Genomic DNA, 19480 nt, shown 5'->3' with positions numbered 1-19480 from the left:
TACAGTGGCGGAGAGTTACTCTTAACTCGTTTCCATATGTCCTTTTCCTTTCTAATTTTATTATTGGCTCAATACCCGAGTTTCAAATTGCACACCTGATGAGCCGTCACGAACCATACGGCGAAACGTACGTCGTGTGAAACAACTTGTTTTGTAGTCAACTAGTCCATCACAATGTCATGCATGAGGAGTACTGTAGGAGTTTAGATTTCGGCTTGTAAAATTCGTTCTCGCAAAGCTTCCCCCTTCTTAACTTATCTTTGATATTTTTGACCCACCCAAGTTGGGTGGTGTGCTGCTTTGCTGCTTCGAATTGTAGTTAGACCGCTTTGTCAAATCGCCTACTGGCCTCGTCATCGTCCAGTGACAATCGACATTCTTTGTTCCGTTGGGACTGTAGCTTGTGCTCGTTTTCGTTGCGCTTGCCTTCCCCTCTTTGGTCTTTCCATAACCTTGAACCTTCCAAGTTGGAAGGCTGTCGGTTAGCGCTACGGAGATGTGTTGAAGCTAGGTGTCAGGACGTCGAATGTCTCAGTACTCTGTCAGTTTAGTGCCTAGTTGTTGCACTTTCTGACTGTATATAGTATCTAGTTACAGTGGTGGAGAGTTACTCTTAACTCGTTTCCATATGTCCTTTTCCTTTCTACTTTTATTATTGGCTCAATACCCGAGTTTTTCTTATTTTGTTAGGGATTTCACCAGATGAGGGTCGGATCTCATGAGTCATGACTTCATGTAGCCGATTGTTGCGAATAATACCGTATATTCTCTATTATAAGCACAGGTCTCCATTACTAGCACAGTCTCTAATACTAGCACACTGTGAGCCCCTTTCGAAACATTATAAGCACAGTCTCTATTATTAGCACGGTCCTGGTGGAAATCAATGCTGCATGCATGATATCTAGCATGTATTTCTTCTTGCTCTGTATGGATGTATTGGTTGAAAAAATATAAGCACGGTCTCCAATATAAGCGCGGTCTCCAATATAAGCACGGGGTAGAGGGGTGTTGAAAAAATAGAAGCACGGCGCTTATAATAGAGAATATACCGTATGGGATTTCCCGATATTATCCACTATGCAACTCGTAATGCCACTCAAACCTTACATAATGCTCGTTTTGTTCCAATCCAATGCTCCAGAATGCTCTGATGCTCGGATAGTGCAGAATATAATGCCGGCATTATCCGCTGAACCCTAATCCCGACTAGGCCTTGACGGATTATGCTAGCATAATTTTTCGCATAATTCCTACCAAAATCGAATAATCGCATAATTCGAGGCAAATTGCATACGAATCGCATAAAATTGTAATAATCCGCCTGTTCGCATCAAATTCCATACAGTTGTACATGTTCTACAAGTACAAGTACAAGTAGATGCACTAGGAAGTTGTAGGTTTACGACTTCCTTGATAACATGTCCAGTCCACTACAATCAGTGATGGTCGTAGCTAGGTCGGACGGTGCGTTGACCCCGTTGAACTTTTGCTACTACAGTACAACGCCCTCTACAAAAAAATTCCCCTGTTATTTTGCACAGAACCATTATGCATTAGCAGCATATGTGAGCATAATGCAGCATAATATGATAACTTTTAGCATAAAAATAGCATAATTCTGCAATTTTTTCAGCAATGCGAAAAGCATAATTTCACGAAAATATTAGCATAATCCGTCAAGGCCTAATCCCGACCTCGTCTGGACACTCCAGATTTGAGAGAAAATGTCCTGTGTCCTGCCGAGGTCCTCATCCGGACGCCTTTTGTCCAGATTTCATGAAATTATTTTTATTATTATTAAATTTTTGATAGGGCAATCCCCACAGGCCTAAGGCCTTCTTACAGGGTACCCTAAATGTGCCAATACAAGGTAACGGAAGCGAGAAGCATGTGCAAAGGCGAATGTCAGCAGGTAGAGAGTTCCAACGATCAGAGCCTAGAAAACTAAGAGAAAAAAAGACCATACCAATTTGAAGCAGCGGGAAGAGCAAGGGCTGTAGAAACTTGAGACCGTGAAATATCGACACTTTTGTCCCACTGTCCACTTTTTTGTGTTGGCTGAGACGGTCAAATTAGTTCTTATTTTGTGCAATAGACAGCTTGTAAGATTGCGCTGCTTGTGTTCGTAGTGCATGCTAGTGTAGCAGAATGACTTCAGTCCACTTACTGTTACCAAGAGTACATACATGTAACCCCCTTATGTACTCTTGCTGATACCAATCAATAGCAGTCAGTATTTGCCCTTTCCTAAAGATGCCAAAATATTTCGCAACTTATGCTTCTCGCAACCATGCCAAAACAAGCGAAAGTTGCTGAAAAGCATATAATTGTATTTTCAGAAAAAGCTCGAAAGTTGCTGATATCGCAACTCAAAATGAGCGAGTTCTTGTGCATAATATCACAGCAGCTCAGTGCCTACTACAACCATCCACGGTTGGCAGAGCCGGTTCAAATGGTCGCAAGACTAGGGCTCTGCCAACCGTGGATGGTTGTAGTAAGGTCACTGTTTCCAAACACAGTGGTCCTCCGCCTTGTAACATGTTGTTGTTGTTGTTGTTGTTGTTGTTGTTGTTGTTGTTGTTGTTGTTGTTGTTGTTGTTGTTGTTGTTGTTGTTGTTGTTGTTGTTGTTGTTGTTGTTGTTGTTGTTGTTGTTGTTGTTGTTGTTGTTGTTGTTGTTGTTGTTGTTGTTGTTGTTGACTTATATTTTACTTCACCAATGGCACAGGCATGATTGCCTTCTCACCGTCCCATAGGTCCGGTTCTCACAGAAAGATGAAGGATGCTGTCAACCAACAATGTACGTGTGCATGTATTATGTACATGTCTTTTTCTATAAAAGGAATAAGGACCCAGGAACTACAAGTTACGATATACATGTATTGTCCACTAACACCACCAGTTACTAAACAATCAACTCATGCAATAACATTGCACGACACTGACCGACAGTACTGACGTTCTACAACTAACTGGCTAACAGCTCTAGTGTAATTATGACTTTTGTTACATGATGTACATGTTGAACATGTACATCATGTACACTGATGATGATCTTCGAGAATTACACTTTGTATGATGATTTGATGCAATTTTTCAGCGCTTCTTGTTGAAGCGGAGCATCACGGACACTTCAATGGTCTCCTCCAAGGCGCTTCTCTGCTCACGGTTGCGGAAAGTTACGAAGTAGTTCGTGAAAATGAAGAAATAATTCTTTGTTGCCATCTTCAATAGCTCCGTCAAATAGTAGTAATAGGTTTTTTTCATTTGACCCGACGAGACCACACGACGCTTGCCGATCACACTCCACGAAAGCAAGTAGTAGTAGTACTCCTGGCAAGTCTTGTTTCGTTCCATAGAGATATAACGGGTAACTCATCAGAGGAGAAGCAGTTGTTGAATGAAGGGGTTTAGCTGAATAATGATAGAGAAGATACCGGCGCAAGGTGTAAACACTCAACTAACTCATGTAATTATGTGACATATCAACACAAAAGGAATAGTGCAGAAAGGACAGATGTGACGTTAGACGTCCGTGATGATTTTGTTTTTTGATTTGCTTTCACTTGATTTGCTTTCACCTGGCGTCTACTTTTCACCTACCGGTATCTTTGCCACCACCTCAGTACTCTTTGTGACGTGTAAACTAGCGCAACCTAGTTCTGTGTACCTCTCCTTCTCATTGTGATTGATTTAGCCCTTGTGATAGTTGTGTCTGGTAGGGTTCAGAACACCTCCTTTCTGCACTATTCCTTTTGTGTTGATTTGTCACATATATGAGTTAGTTGAGTGTTTACACCTTGCGCCGGTATCTTCTCTATAAAATAGCATTATTCAGCTAAACCCCTTCATTCAACAACTGCTTCTCCTCTGATGAGTTACCCCGTTATTTTACTTACCCGTTATATCTCTATGGAACGAAACAAGACTTGCCAGGAGTACTACTACTACTTGCTTTCGTGGAGTGTGGCTGGTGAACTGTTCGTGCTGTGATCGGAAAGCGTCGTGTGGTCTCGTCGGGTCAAATGAAAAAACCTATTACTATTAAATGAAGAAAGTAAGTTGCGAAAGTTGCGATCTCTTCCAAAACAACCAAAAGTTGAGAAAAAAGTGGCGAGCATCTTTGGGAAAGGGCTAGCTATGGCACGCGGGGATAGCTATGGCAGGCGGGGATACATATTCACTTTGTTGTACATATACTTCTGGAGCCTCAAAGTTCGGAAAATTGTGCCTTTTTCGTACTTGCGAGTGGCCATAAGTACAACAAAATGTTCCATGAGTATCCCCATACCAAGGACCGTTGCCAAGGTGTCCATGCATCCTAGAGATCAACATGGAAAAGAGAAAAACAATACTTCGTCTATTCACTAGTTGACTTGTTTTGTAAACAGATTTTTTCATTAGCAAATTAGTTTGAATTACCTTTGAAAATTATCATTTTCAACTGTCTTCGTAATCGTCATACTCGTCCAACAGATGTCACCCTCACCCTCCGAATAATCAGCTCATCTCTGCCTTAGCTCCACCTCTCCTTCCATCATGACCGAACATCAACTACATTGTATACAATTTTGTCAATTATTTGACCAATATCCATATCCTGCACAGTCATGGCTGCCAAAGGTCAGGACTTCGTAACATGCATAATGTACGCGGAGTTTGCGGACTACCCGTCACTAACTCGTCATACCTGATAAAGGCTGATTCCCTCGCATCTTCTGCCACATGTACTGTATCAGTGTGAGAAAGAACTCTGAAGAAGACGAGTTCGAGCATACAATGATTTGTCACTCCCTTAGTATTGACTCTTAACCAGGGAGTAGTACAATATTGTACTACTCCCTGCTCTTAACAATAATAACGGATACAATTACACTAGATACTCTAACACACTAGATACTAGATACTCTAACAATTTTATCAACCATTATGATAATTACCACATCAAATGCTGCGGAGACTTATCCAGAATCGGCAATATGCTGGCCCTGGCCTGGAGATCTGCAACTACATGTACAATCAGCTTCTACTTTGCAACATTAATTAACGGATTAGTCCCCTTTTGTCGATTGATGGATCAATCGGTAGATTCGGCTCTGTTTTTCTTTCCTTTCTTTCTTGTTTTGAATTGTATGTTGAACTCATTGGATTTCTTTGTATTCTGTATCTCGTTATCGTTCTACTTTCCTCTAGCCCTCTCGCTTAGGATGAGCTTTCTTTTTTATGGCAGCTTGCGAAGGCTATTATACCTGTTTTATGCAGGTTGATGCCAACGCGAACAAGCAAAATAAAAATAATAGTATTGACTCCCATAGATTGTAACCTAAGCAGTCAAATATTCCTGCATATCACATGTAAATATTTTCAGTCCTTAGCCATATTGACTGCATATAATTGACTCCTTTTTCGCGCTTTGGCTAGTCGTGATAAATCTAATATTGACTGAGTACGAGGTCAATATAGGGAATAAAAGCCGAGTAAAAGACCGAGGCAACATATTTCCATGATTTCTACCCTGCTTTTCATTGAAAACACTATCTGCATGACCTCCAAACTCTTTACCATGCAGACCACCAGCAGTCCAGCACTGATCAGGTGCATTGTAGATTTACACAATTGTGTAGCCTGCATACTAGAACTGTCGTACAATCATGACGATGTAGTTATGCTCCTACATGTACCTCCGAAGGATGCGAAATTATGCTCCAAATTTTCAACCTCCAAATAATAATTGTGCCAATAATTATGCTGGCACCTTTGCCTATCGGACATCCCTTGGAATTCCTTTGGCCAAGTTCATTGTACTAAATCTCTTCGTTCGTCGCCACACAAGTACATGAGTGTCTATTCCCGGGCCATGCAGTGTGAACGCTTGGTGGTGCAGCTTAGCAAGCGGGCAGTGCCAAAATATGTTGCCAACGCACCGCACATCTTCTGCACTGGCCCGCTGAGCTGAGCTGAGCCAAAGTTCTACTAGTACTACCGTGCTTGAACTACAATCATTATTTGACCGCGATTTTTGGCAGCCCTGATTTCCGCCTATCCGCTCTGATCTGGCTGCCTCCCTATCCTATCCACATGGGTCACTACTAAAAAAAGCAGTTTTCGGTGTGGATGGAGATTTTGCTCCTCTGCAGTCCTCCGACGTTCTATTCCTTTGCTTAGACCCCACTAGTGGTTATAAACATACTTTATTACGTTGCTAGAGGTATTTGGAGTCGGCTCCAATAGTTTTCTCCGTGATGGCCCTTGGGGTTACTCAGCCCGCCGTTCCTTGATTCAGCTCAGGGCACGGTTTCTTGCTCCGGACCCCGTCATTTCAGTCAGTCGGACAGGTGTGGCGCGTCTGTGCGTGCAGGCCTCGGGTTCTTAGTGAGCTGGCTTCGGTGTGTCAGCGTAGATCTACGTCCGGCGCATGGGTCCCGCACCTTCCTCGTGGGTTCTGCGCTGCTCGCGGTCGCGCTCCGGTTGGTGTTTCTCGCCCTTGCTGTTCGTGCAACAAATCCACCGGTACCTGCGAATCTTGTTCCTGTGCGCAGGCAGGGAGATGTTGTGCCAACTGTTATCCTGGGAGGGGTGGAAAGTGCACCAATTTCGGTAATATTGATCTGCAGAACACGGCTGTTGATGTTGGTGTTGATGCTGCTGGCGCAGGTTCCCTGCTGGATGTTCCGCCTGATGCTCCCCTGGCTGGGTGCCTCGCTACGGCGTGGTAGGGCGTCCACCAAGTTACTTCCAGGACTCAGTCTTCCCGTGATGGGCATTGGCACATCTAATACAGAAGTTACTCAGGTGTCTGCTCCTGCCTCTGCACCCGTGGCAGTATCTTCAACTCAAATTGGAAAATCCTTGCGCGTTGATTTGCCGGCCCCACGGTGTTCGGGGGCAAGTAGTTCGACCAAACCCAGTTTCTCGTCTCCTCAGGTGTCTTCTTTGGCTGCTGGAACTGCCGAATTCGGGGACTGATCTGTGGGCAGTGGAGACAGAGAAGATCACAATGTCAATGTGATGGCTGCTGCCGACCATGAATGCCCTGTGCAGACTGTAGATGGTGCTGTCCGTGTTGTTGCCAGGGTTGCTGATGCTCCCCTAGTCGCCTCTCTGTGGTCACGGCACACAGAATTGACCAATTGGATGTGGACTGCGAATGGACAGGTTGCGTGCTGGCAGGGGATTCTTATTATGGCCCCCATTGGTTCTACAGGCAAGCGGTTCATGAACATTATCGCGAATTTCATAAATGCGCTTGCATCTGATGGTCCAACTGACTGTTTCGCTGGGGATTTTGTAGCCATTGCTGGTCACCTCTTGCTTCAGCAGCCTGAGCCGCACAGCAGAAGCCAGGAAACACACAGAACATCTGCAGCAGCACTTAGACATGCGGGCTGCTGGTGACTTGAAGTCATTGTTGGAGGAGTCCCATTGCAGCCAGGCTCACCTGCCTCCGAGTCCCCCGCTCTGGCTCTGCTGGTGGAGGTGGAGACAGTGGGATGTTGGACATGGTGTTTGCCAAACTTGTGCATGGTGGTCGGCTGGGTCAGGCTCTGTCGGAGGGGCGGTGTGGCAGGCCTCTCCGGGTCGATGATGTTTTGGTGGAATCCTCGGGTGAGACGGTCTGTGACATGCTTCAAAGGTAGCATCCTGTTCCTGTAGATCCGGCTGAGGGAATACTGTTGGACCGAGACTGTGAGCCAGATCTTGCCAACCAGGTGATATTCGAAAGTTCAAACAATTTCAGCAGAAAAGATCAAAAAGACAGCCGGCTGCATTAAGAGTTCTGGGTCGGGAGGCCCATCGAGACTGGATGTCGCTGCCTGGCAAAGACTACTCGCTATGTTCAAGGGAGCATCAGCCAACCTTGCATCAGCGTTGGCTGCCGCAGCGAAGCGACTCTGCAGGGAGGTGGTCGATCCTCAGATGCTGTCTGCATTTGTGGCGGCTCATCTTGTTCCCTTGGAGGAGTCTGCTGGGTATGCTGCTGGCACTGCTTCACGGCATTCCTTGTGTATGTCCTGCTGTATCTAATATTTTCCGCAACACATGTGGCACTCCGATATCGTTGTTTCTACCGGGCGGTGGCAGGATCTTGTCTCGAGAGGGTACTTGCCGGGGCGAACCTTGGCCATGGCATTGTTTGCACTAGCCATTAGCCCCATGATCAAACGCCTGTCAAGTGACCACCCATGTTGGCCCGTGCTGGTACGCAGATCGGATGCCGAGGTTGGTGGTAGGATGATGCGGCGTGGTGTGCATACACATACGTTCTGGTTGGCTTTGTCTGACATTGGACCTCAGTATGGTTATTTCCCCAATGCCTCAAAGACGACACTTCTTGTCAAACTGGACTCGGAGCAGGCGGCCACTGATGTGTTCGGTACCGGTATTGCCATACGAACTGGTGGAGTGAGGTACCTGGGAGGTGCTGTTGGCCTGTCGTCCTTCATTGCTGATCATCTTGATAGATACATTGTGAATTGGGTGCAGGAGATGAACCTCTTGGCCGACGTCTCGCTCACACAGCCCCACGCCGCATATTCCGCATTTGTTCGTGGCATGAAGAGTAAGGCATCATATTCGGAGCGGAAGCTTCTGGCATTACCAGTACGGTATGGTGCCGGGCCTCGCTATTCCTGTGGTTCCAGCTAGCGGAAGTTGTGACAAGTCTTCCGAAGTCCCAATGGAAAGCTGAGCATTCTGAATTACAGCTGTACTCTGTCTCTCAGTTTTCCAGCATGGTACTGGGGCTACAAGGCTTCAAAATAGTAGTCAGGTGTCACTTGCTGTCACGGTATTGTTTTATTCTTCACGGTCAACCAATGCTACTACTGTTAGAACCTAGTACTCCGGAGAGAGAGAGAGAGAGAGAGAGAGAGAGAGAGAGAGAGAGAGAGAGAGAGAGAGAGAGAGAGAGAGAGAGAGAGAGAGAGAGAGAGAGAGAGAGAGAGAGAGAGAGAGAGAGACAGAGAGAGAGAGAGAGAGAGAGAGAGAGAGAGAGACAGAGAGACAGAGAGACAGAGAGACAGAGAGACAGAGAGAGAGAGAGAGAGAGAGAGAGAGAGAGAGAGAGAGAGAGAGAGAGAGAGAGAGAGAGAGAGAGAGAGAGAGAGAGAGAGAGAGAGAGAGAGAGAGAGAGAGAGAGAGAGAGAGAGAGAGAGAGAGAGAGAGGAGAGAGAGAGAGAGAGAGAGAGAGAGAGAGAGAGAGAGAGAGAGAGAGAGAGAGAGAGACGGCCGTGTAAAGCTGCTGTTCACCAGTCAACTTTGCGTCGGCGAACTCATGTAGTGCAACCGCGAACTATTGCTTTAATTGGTGCTTTTCTCCAATGTCATGCAGTCGTATTTATTCAGCTTTTTTCTTGTGTACTTGCATACTGGTATTAGTTTAGTCCCACAACTAACTAGTTACTTGCGATAAAATGATCAGCTGTAGCACCTACTCCACTTTTATGTTTATGTATCTATGCCATTCGGATCTTCCCAAGTTGTACATTACACTGTAGGGCGGAATTCAAATAAATCAATGCAATACAAAACTATCAAGTATCGTGCATGCACGGTGCATCCGGCGAGTGGTCTACGCTCTGACGTCACCATTAAAGGGGAACTCCACGAAAAAATGAAACTAAACTTTGATAGCCTGGCTGTAGAGTTTCGGGCGCTGAGTCGTCTTGGTCCGAAGCCTCTAGCTCTACGATGAAGCGTTCTTGAGATATTTCACTTTGAAATTGCAAAAACGGGGGCCGCGCCCTGACGTCATGCGGCCATTTGGTTACATCATCACGGGCTGCCTACGTCATTGTGGCAAAGTCGTTTCTCTTCGCCAATCTACAGTACAAGCACTAATTTTAGTTGGTATTTCAAGGGAAGATGGGCGATTCCGAACAATCCTCTGTCCCCAGCAATGAAGGCAGCGATGCTGAGGCCAGTGAGGACGACCAACAGCCCACCGCCGCGTATGGTTGGGGCAGGGAGCCCAGATACTCTGCTGAGGAGCTGCCATCGCGTGTAACAAATGTTGAGGAAGAAGATGCTTCAGCAGCTGCGTCCGACAGAAGACGAGTAGCTTGGCCACCAGAATCTCGATTCGTTTGGGACTCCGACTGGTGCGAGCGTGGACAAAAGTGTATAGCCATGCCCAGCCCGCGGGAATGATTTTGCTGGAAGGATGCTGCCGTCGCTGTCGACAAGACGGCCCAAGGTTTCTTGCGTAGCGGACCTCGCAGATTACGAGATCGTATCCTTGCATTAGGCTGTGCCCATCACTGCTCTTCGAGGTTATCTCGACATGCAGAAGCCGCCAATGCCAGTGACAGAAGAGTCTGACATTAGGTAAGCCTCAATTAGTTTGCCTTGACTTGTCTTGTGAGGATCGCGTATCAGCATGATACACTTATTCTTATTTTTGGGGGGAAATTTATTGTTGTCAGGCGCACTACATGTATACAGTAGGCGTCGCACAAGAAAGACATTGTACTGGTAGTTATCACAAGTTTCATGCATGACACAAACAAATTTCTCTTTGCTCCGAGTATGTCTTGACTTATCTTGTGAGGATCGATGGCCGTAATGTTTTGTGTGTAACTTATTGTTGTCAGGCATAGCACGAACAACGTTGTTCTGTACTATAGTGCTATCACAAGTTTTCATGCATGACTCACGTTTGTCTTTGTCATTTTCCCTTGGATTGGTACACGATCTGCAAAGTATGGTAGGTAGTGTTCTGTTGGTGAAGAGAGCACTGCACACAGTTTATGAGCACCATGGGTGCATTTGATCACACCCGAACCCATACTTTATCATTTCAAGCGATAAGACTTTGTCAATAAACTCGTTCTCTAGTATACCATGGCATGCAACGTACAAGCGTGGGGTCAAGAAAGCGTACACCAAAATAATGCACAAATTCTGGCAGGAGAGTAAGAAATCTGCACTTTCTGACCAAGACATCTCTGTACTAGTAGGTAATCGAACGCGTCCTAATCAGTATTCATCCCCCAGATCATTGGAATTCAATTTGAAATCAGCAATTATGGTAAGTTCTACAAGACCCTCCATCTTTGTACCAGTGGACACTAAATTAGTATGGCGCGCGCACTGAAAGTGCAGGTAGGTACCGGTAGGTGCAATACAGCGCATATGTAGAGTAAATGAGTATTTGACTATAATAATTATTACGGTACAGCAATGTGGTATGTGTACAAGCACTCATCATACACATTCCATATGACATTCTGTGTTTGTGTAGATCTCTACGCCATGCGGCACACAGGCAGTACACACTATGTACACGGCAAATTGGGCAAGCACGTTGGTTGTCGTCTTCCAGCCTGCGTTGTGAATACCATCAGGCAAAGATATCCAAATCCTGCACCACCTCAACCTTCTCAGGAGGCTTCCACCTGGAATTTGGCAGGGAAACACGCTTCTCCAAGGCAGGAACATTGAGGTTGCCATTTGCAACCGCTACCACCTCACACATGAGCTTGTCAACATACTCATAGCTCTTTCTGTCGTATAATTTTCTATTTGGCCACAGTCTTCTTTATGCTTTGAGAACTGGACTTTATACCTTCCTATCGCGGTCTTTTTGGTTGTGCTGTGGCGACGGTTGACATTGACGTCGTCAAGAGCTGCGAGATGTGCGTGTCCAATCATCCCCAGAATTGAGAAACGAATGCGTTTGAGAATGTAGTTTGGCATGACACTGTGATATACCTGCATGGCAAAAAGAATGTGGAGAAAACACACTTGCTTAGACAATATACTGCTGTATGAGAAAATGGAAACTTCACCGTACAGGACGACTCTTGTTCTCAATTGCATTGTTCGTTTCATTCCCTGTGTTGCCCATAAGAGACGGGAGCAAAAATGTTCAGCAGATGTTTGTTGTCTTCTGGCGTGGAGTGGCGGCGTCATTAGATGTACACATAGTCATTTCACTAAGTACACCACTACTACAGCATACCGTATATTCTCTAATATAAGCGCCGTGCTTATATTTTTTCAACACCCCTCTACCCCGTGCTTATATTGGAGACCGCGCTTATATTGGAGACTGCGCTTATATTTTTTCAACCAATACAATCCATACAGAGCAAGAAGAAATACATGCTAGATATCATGCATGCAGCATTGATTTCCACCAAGACCGTGCTAATACTAGAGACTGTGCTTATGTTTCGAAAGGTGCTCACAGTGTGCTAGTATTAGAGACTGTGCTAGTAATGGAGACCTGTGCTTATAATAGAGAATATACGGTATGTACTATCCTTAGGCTAGCGTGCGTGCGATTGAGTATGTGGGTGCGTATGTGTGTGTGTTGTTGTGTTTGTGTGTGTGCACGCGCGCGCACGCATGTGGGTGAAGGTGTGAGTGCATGTGTATAATATGTGTAGTTCCCACTGTATTCCTTGCACAATAGGTCTTCACTTACTTTTCTTTCGCATACAACCAGAACCCATTCCTTGTTCGAAATTAGATTTTTTGGCCTGGTGATCCCGCAAGCGTGGAACTCGGAGTGTAATAAATTTTTGTTTCACTTTACTTGCACTATTCCTAGGCTGTCCAGACTTCTAACAACTGCTCTGAGTGATATGGTATTCATGCAACCATGCCTAGAAGTAGGGTAGCTGTTATAAATAGAGACATATCCACGCAATCAACTTACACTGGTTCAGTTTGGCAGGATTGGTGGGACAGTTCGTCGTGCATGCTGCCTGCACATCGCAAGCAAACAGTTCTGTAACCTTCGTACTTGCTGGGGATCTGTCTGTTTGCGTCCCAGTTGATGACAGATGTGCACAGTTTGAGTACTGGTATGCGCAAAGTTACTGGGGTAATATCGTTCATCAGCTAGCTGCAGTCGGAGTTGATGGGGTGATGTACTCTTCTGATCCTGATGGAACGTATCTCGCCCTGCTTTCTCAGTTGCAGCTTGTTGAGTTCGCTTTGCTGGAGGCTCACGGTTCGGAGGGCACTGGTACACTGATGAGGGCTTTCCTGGACGGCGTACTCGTCAAAACGCAGCTCTCAAGTCCCTCTGGATTATAAATGCAGCGAGCAAACATTGCTCGTGCTGCGAAAATAGGCTTGAAATTGTCACGACGCATTGCAACATCTCGGCGCTTTGCCAGGTCTCCATCCTTTGGGAATCTGAGAAAACTAACCCCAGGAGGATGATATGATACTGGCACAACCAACAACACAACAATTTGGCATTGCAGCGGCTCGGGCGACTTGGCAAACTACTTTCTGAATTGACTTTCGTCCTGAAGAAAGTGAGATTCAAAATCCAAGTATTTTTCGCACCATGCCACAATGACGTCACACATACATTGGTATGGCCATATGGGGCGTGGCTAAAATTGAAATATCTCAAGAACGCTTTCTCGTAGAGACTTCGGACCAAGACCATTCGACTCAGCGCCCGAAACTCTACAGGCTATCAAATTTTCATTTTTTCGTGGAGTTCCCCTTTAATTTTGCCCGTACAAGAGCCTGAATTGAAGAGGCTTCGGAAAAAGAAGAAAAAAACGTCACACCAAGTAGATCTACGCCGTTGTCATGAAGACGAACATTGTGATCACTTGCGCTCCACGTGTACGGCCATCCTCTGATCCTTTCGCTTTGCGAACTGTTTGTTGGATGTTCAAGGGTCGGAGTTGTGTCGGAGTTCTTTCTTGAAGGGAACTGTACCCACCTGGAAGTTTTCAGCACCGAAAGGGAAGCCCGCCACCATGCATTTGATGTATTATATGGACGATGCTGGCAAGCGCATTTACACATTGAAGGTTAGTTTTCTGGCTTCGCTGGCATATTTTGTCTGTAGTTTTCAGCTGAATTTGTGCTGATTAAGTCCTTGATAGCACTGTACCCGAGTATTACTCCCCTGCAATCCCTAGGAGATGTATTTCTGCATTTCTGCTATGGGCGTAGGTGATTTCATTTACGTTTCCCGGATAAAGAAAACTACTGGGCGTGCAGGAAAAGTTCTTTTTGGCCTTGGGAAATCATACACACAGTGTTTCACTCGTCACTTGTACCTAGTACCTAGTACAATGTAGTAGTAAAGAAGTGTAGGCTACGATGTATTCATATCCATGAAATGATAGCCGTGTACCCCATGATAGCCGTGTACCCCATGTTCTGTGCTGTGGCAACGATACATGGTAGAGGTCTTGCTAATTTTGATGTGTTGAAGTCACGTTTAGTGGCATTGAGTTTTTCAAGGAAATTTATTTTTTACAGGGGGCTAGAAAATCTAGTCCGTAGTAAAACTGAGAATATAAAAAAAATGGCTATTTCAGTCTACTCGCGATAAGATACACACTGTTGCAAAAGTGGTGACAGCATGCACTTGTTTGTATGTATACAGAATGTGTAAGACACACCAACTTTCCACTGCACTGGATGTGGAACTTAGGGCGCGTTTGGTTGGTACGAACTAGAACAGGATTCACCAGAACAGCGCGTTTGGTTGGGACTGCACCTGTTCTGGGTCGGCCAGAACATGTTCTGCTTGCTCCGGCCTCGAGGCCGGAACAGACCGAGCAGTTTGACTTTTTTACAGTGAAACCTGGCGAGAACATTGATTTTCGTCCCAAATGATCACGTGCATACGCTTTTTGGGTTGGACTCGTTGTACCGTACAAAGTGACCATGGTGACCCATACACCTTATGAAGAATGCACCAAGGGTGTCATCGATTGGCGAATCTGGATTGAGTGCGAGCAGGCGGTGTGGTCCGAGCAACGCTGGCCCAATCGCACAAAACAAGGGTGTAGTACGCAAAATGTACGCATATCGTACAAAGATTCTGTGAAAGCTGTCCGAAAACGGCAAAGTCCATTTCCACTCCAGCCACTCCCGGTGTGGTCGGATTCCACTCCAAGTACACCTACTCCGGATTCGACCAAACGATCACGCTCACTCTGAGCACACTTGCTCTGGATTCGCCCAATCGATCATGCCCCAAGTTTGGCACATTTTTTCACAAAAATGTGCTCTGTTTCTGGAGTACCGTTTGGTTGGCATGCGGCTGCTCCATGTGCACCAGCTGTTCGATCCTGTTCTAGATCGTACCAACCAACCGCACCCTTATTGAGAGCAAACTGTACAAACGGTGCAGCGACGCAAGAGGGTGAAATAGTTCGTTTGTGAAGATGAATAAGTAGCAGTAAACTAGGATCGCAATCTATTCAATATTCATCAGTTATTACTTATTAGTTTCTGCACAGGAGTCCAGCCTCTGCTACAGTACGTTGCTGAGGTATGAGCCAGTCCACAAGTGTACACTGGTCAACGGGCACCATGCAGACAGTGACAATGCTTACTAAGCTAGTACAATAGTACTAGTAGCAGGAGGCAGTGGCAACACCAGCAGTAATAGTGATGCCCAACTTGGTGTGGTGAGAAGCTCACAACACTGAATAATTTCAGATACTGCCAGACCAGTCAGGCCCTCATAGGCAAATGCCAATCTGAGAGATCAACAATGAGTTAAACCCACTGCTTTCAGTGCAGTGGTCACTATTTGATCTGTGAACAAAGCGTGCTGCAGCAAGTACGGCTACGTGCCAGTTCAGACAAGACAATACACTGAAAATGTACGGTGAAGACTCAGCTGTGCTGAACCTTCTGGCATTGGTCGATACACCCGCAAATACCGTAAAGTACCATTGATCCGCCCCCTCTCTAATTGCCGCCCCCTGTCGATTTTCTGCCTGTGAAGCGACTTTGGCGTGTGCAGCAAAATACAATGTTGAACCGACGCATGCACTGCTGTACACAATACTTGCCAGTCCAGGATGAAAATGTGCACAATCCAGCACATCGAGTCTGTACTTCCACGTTGTTGTACATCGTACTGCACTTGACAGCCTTGATCTAATTCCCGCCCCCTGCCGAAAAACCCAGCTGGGAAGCGACATGGCGTGGGGGGGGGGGGGGGGGATCAACGGTACTTTACGGTACTGTCATTTTTGAAGGGCGTTTTAGGTGATTTCTACTGGCATCTGTCTGGGATTGTCATATTTGCCATTGCTGCAGACAAGGTCGAACTGCTGTGACAACAGTTTCTGCTCCTTGAGCGCCAGTGAGAAAGTAACCGTTATGTACACCGTCAGACCTATAGAGTGTCTGCTGGTTCAGAAGCCCCCGCAAGCTCTTTTACTTTGGTTTAGGCTGGGGCACCTGCACCTGCATTGCTGGTTCTAGTCTTTTGTGTAGCAGTGACTAGGGTGTTGCTTTCTTGTATTGTGTAATTCAGTACTTGAAGTATGTTTTGAACACTAAGAAAGAGTACGTCCTTCAACACCAGTATTTTGAAAATGCTTCACAAGTAAACTTTTGTTGAGTTCCAACAGGAAGACGTCATACTCTCCACTCACAACGGACAACGGGAACAGTTTGATGGGACGGCATTAAGTATAGGAGACTCAGACAAAGACGAATCAAACGCCTACATTGTGGAAGAGAGAGACAAGAGAGAAAGATGAAGTGAGGGCAGCAAGATAAAGGGCCTGGGTAGCTATGGCAAATATGGGCGCGCAAGTAGCTACCCAGGCCAACGGAACAAAGGGTGACAAAAGGTGAGTACGAGGGTGCATGCAGGTCAGCTCGGAAAAGGTTGTACAACGTACGGAAAGAGGTACCTAAGGCTGTGTTTACATGAGGCGTTTCAACCCGGGTTGAGTTCGACCCGGGTCAGATTTCAACCCACCATGCACACAAAATGAATGGCGCGTTTACATGACGCATTGCGCTCGCCCCGGGTTGAATTTTCGCCCCGGGTTGATTTCAACCCGGGTCAAGAAAATCGTACAAACGTACTTCTGTGCGTATCTCGCGCCAGGTTTGAACAGCACTGCACATGCAAATTTCGCGCGAACGGATTCACGTGACCATGCAGGACTCTAGAAGTGGGCTTTTGGCGGCATATCAGTATTTGACCCGGGTCAACTGTCTTCATGTAAACGCTCCCCTATTTTGTCTATCGTACAGACTTTCAACCCGGGCTGAACTCGACCCGGGTTGAAATTTCTCATGTAAACACAGCCTAACATACCTCCCCAACGCAAAGCAAAACAAAAAAAACACGACCTCGCGGGAAATAATAAGACTACGAGAAAAAATGACTGAGGAAGTAGAGAAAAAACACACACACACAACGCACGGATGTCACAAAAGTGTTATACTAATTATGTACTAAAGTTATCACGTTCCTGTACCCTAAAGTATTTAGTCTTTACGCATCACTCATGGTAGCGTAGAAATTGCCAACGGCCAAAGTATATAACCGAAAATAAATTTGACGAAGAAGAAGGATGGATAAAAAGAAGGAGAGGAAATTAATAATGAAAATAGATGGCCTGCATGAGTACGAGACGAGGTTGACATGGACGAGACGAGGCTGACATAGACGAGCCGAGGATTACTGACGACGAGACGAGGATTACTGACGACAAGACGAGGTTGGAGACGAGACAAGGATTACTGCCGACGAGACGAGGATTACTGCCGACGAGACGAGGTTGGAGACGAGAATACTGAGCATGACGATGATCTCAGGGTCGTGGTTCTAGCAATAGTCGGGCGCCAATGTTGTGTTGTTGTGGTCTGCGGCAGTACGACGTGTTGTCTGACGTTTCCGCCGCGTTTGCGAGGGGCGGTGAACCCGGGTGAGACTTACGGAGCGCCATCTCTGTCCTCTGCGATTCAAATGTAGCCCCGCGTTTCCATTTCAATTAGATCACGCACGGTGCAAACACCGACGATCCTAGGGCCTCGAGGGCCACATGAGCCTTGCCATTGCTGTCAGTACGTGAGTCGGATTTCTTTGGTTACGACTGTAGCAATTGTAGGGAGGTGGATGTTTTAGTTGCTGTAAATGAGATGACCTTGAACCTGGTATAAACAACCCTATGTAAATATCATGTCCTTTGTTGCTGCAGAAATCCGGCCCAGATGGCAAGCCCACGAAATCGGCACATCCAGGTAGGGGATGCATGTCCATGAGTGACTAGTGCAATGTCATGTATCTTTCTTGCCTGTAACAAGAGTTTCAGTATGTTTGTCCCCTGTATCTACCTATGTGAGATACACACTAACACCTCAATGTGCGCCTCGCCAAGCCCTCCTTGCTCTCGAAGATACATGTACCATAGCTCTCCTTTGCCATTCCTCATACACTGTTCACTTAGTTGGGAATATACCATGACTACCCTCACAGCAGTAAAATGGGTCATTGCCACCATCTGAGCATGTCTGGGCACGTGTATTCACCATGTCTAGTGATACATGTATTACGAATCTTCGAATCTCCTGTTTGAATATTATTCGTGAAGCACTGTTGGATGGAATACATTTGTAGAATCAAATATTTGTTATATCGCTAGTCGCAAGCCACAGTGTTGCCTATTCAGTCCGGCTGTGTTCTTCTCCAGCAACTTCCTCTTCTGCTTGTACATGCACTTTAGTTGAAACGTGTGATTGTACATAGGCTACGGTTTACCCTGTCAGTCTAATCTGTTGTTTTTTGTTGTCTTGCCTCGCTCAGCTCGCTTCTCCCCCGATGACAAGTTCTCCCGACACCGAGTTACACTGAAGAAACGCTTTGGTCTTCTCCTCACCCAGCAGCCCAAACCTATCTATTGAGGAGTGATGGCTTCCGCTAGTTCTGTTACCCTGTATTAGGATGCGACGTTGAGACTCTCCGATTGAAAGCACCAATCACAATTTGTTTCTCATTCTCTACCAATGCTACTTCTGGGGAGAGAGACTGATTGTTTTTACTAGTAGGTGTTTTTGGATGAATCATGAATAGTTGATGTATATTAATTCCATCATCATCTCTATCTGTGTGTGGGTTCGCACTTCGCATGGTTGCCAGAGGGAGGGGGGTACCTCGCGTGTGTTGCCTGTTTATCCAGCTGATGTGACCGCTGTTCGTTGTTCACTGGCTATTTGAACAGCGAGATGAAAATCATGATTGCATATATCATGCTAATACTTATAATGCTACCAAAACACACACAACTCAACAGAGTGTACTACTGCCGGCAGCTTGGTATTTGCCATGCAAGGGTGACGTAACACGGTGGTCTAGTACGTGGCCAGGGGCAAGTAACTGTCACCAAAAGTCTTGCTGTTACCCTTCACCAACTACTACTCTGTTTTCACAGGATTCCGCGCACGCGCAATTTTCCACGTTCATATAATATTGGCTTCCATCCGCGTTTTCGAGAGGTTTTGCATATAACCTGCTTTATCCATGGGAATGTACAAGAAAATAGTACGTGATGTTGAAAATGCACTACTGAAGTACAAAGTCATGACTCCCTGAGTTTGTACGAAGTTGTATACTTGCATGAAACTGCACGGCAACTTGATGTTAGCGGACGGGGAAACAGCGGGCGGCGGGGAAACCCGTGAATTTGCCAGTTTGCACTACACTTACATGTAGGCCGGCTGGGTTCCACTGCG

At 45.9% G+C, this 19480-nt stretch overlaps 2 long non-coding RNA genes across 2 annotated transcripts; one reads left to right on the top strand and one right to left on the bottom strand.

The window, feature by feature from the left end:
• The first annotated feature begins 9846 nt into the window (after positions 1-9846).
• LOC135808164 (uncharacterized) lies at positions 9847-11572 on the top strand. The gene is made up of 2 exons (XR_010552059.1): positions 9847-10327; positions 11244-11572. It is a non-coding gene; the product is annotated as an uncharacterized LOC135808164 (long non-coding RNA).
• On the bottom strand, positions 10881-13232 carry LOC135808165 (uncharacterized). The gene is made up of 2 exons (XR_010552060.1): positions 12666-13232; positions 10881-11713 (listed from the first exon to the last, which is right to left on the bottom strand). It is a non-coding gene; the product is annotated as an uncharacterized LOC135808165 (long non-coding RNA).
• Positions 13233-19480: the final 6248 nt, after the last annotated feature.

Source organism: Sycon ciliatum, chromosome 2 (assembly GCF_964019385.1).
Source record: "Sycon ciliatum chromosome 2, ocSycCili1.1, whole genome shotgun sequence".
In the NCBI taxonomy this organism is placed as follows: Eukaryota; Metazoa; Porifera; class Calcarea; order Leucosolenida; family Sycettidae; genus Sycon; species Sycon ciliatum.
The sequence above is the reverse complement of the archived record's forward strand: the minus strand, read 5'-3'. Positions and strand labels throughout refer to the sequence as shown.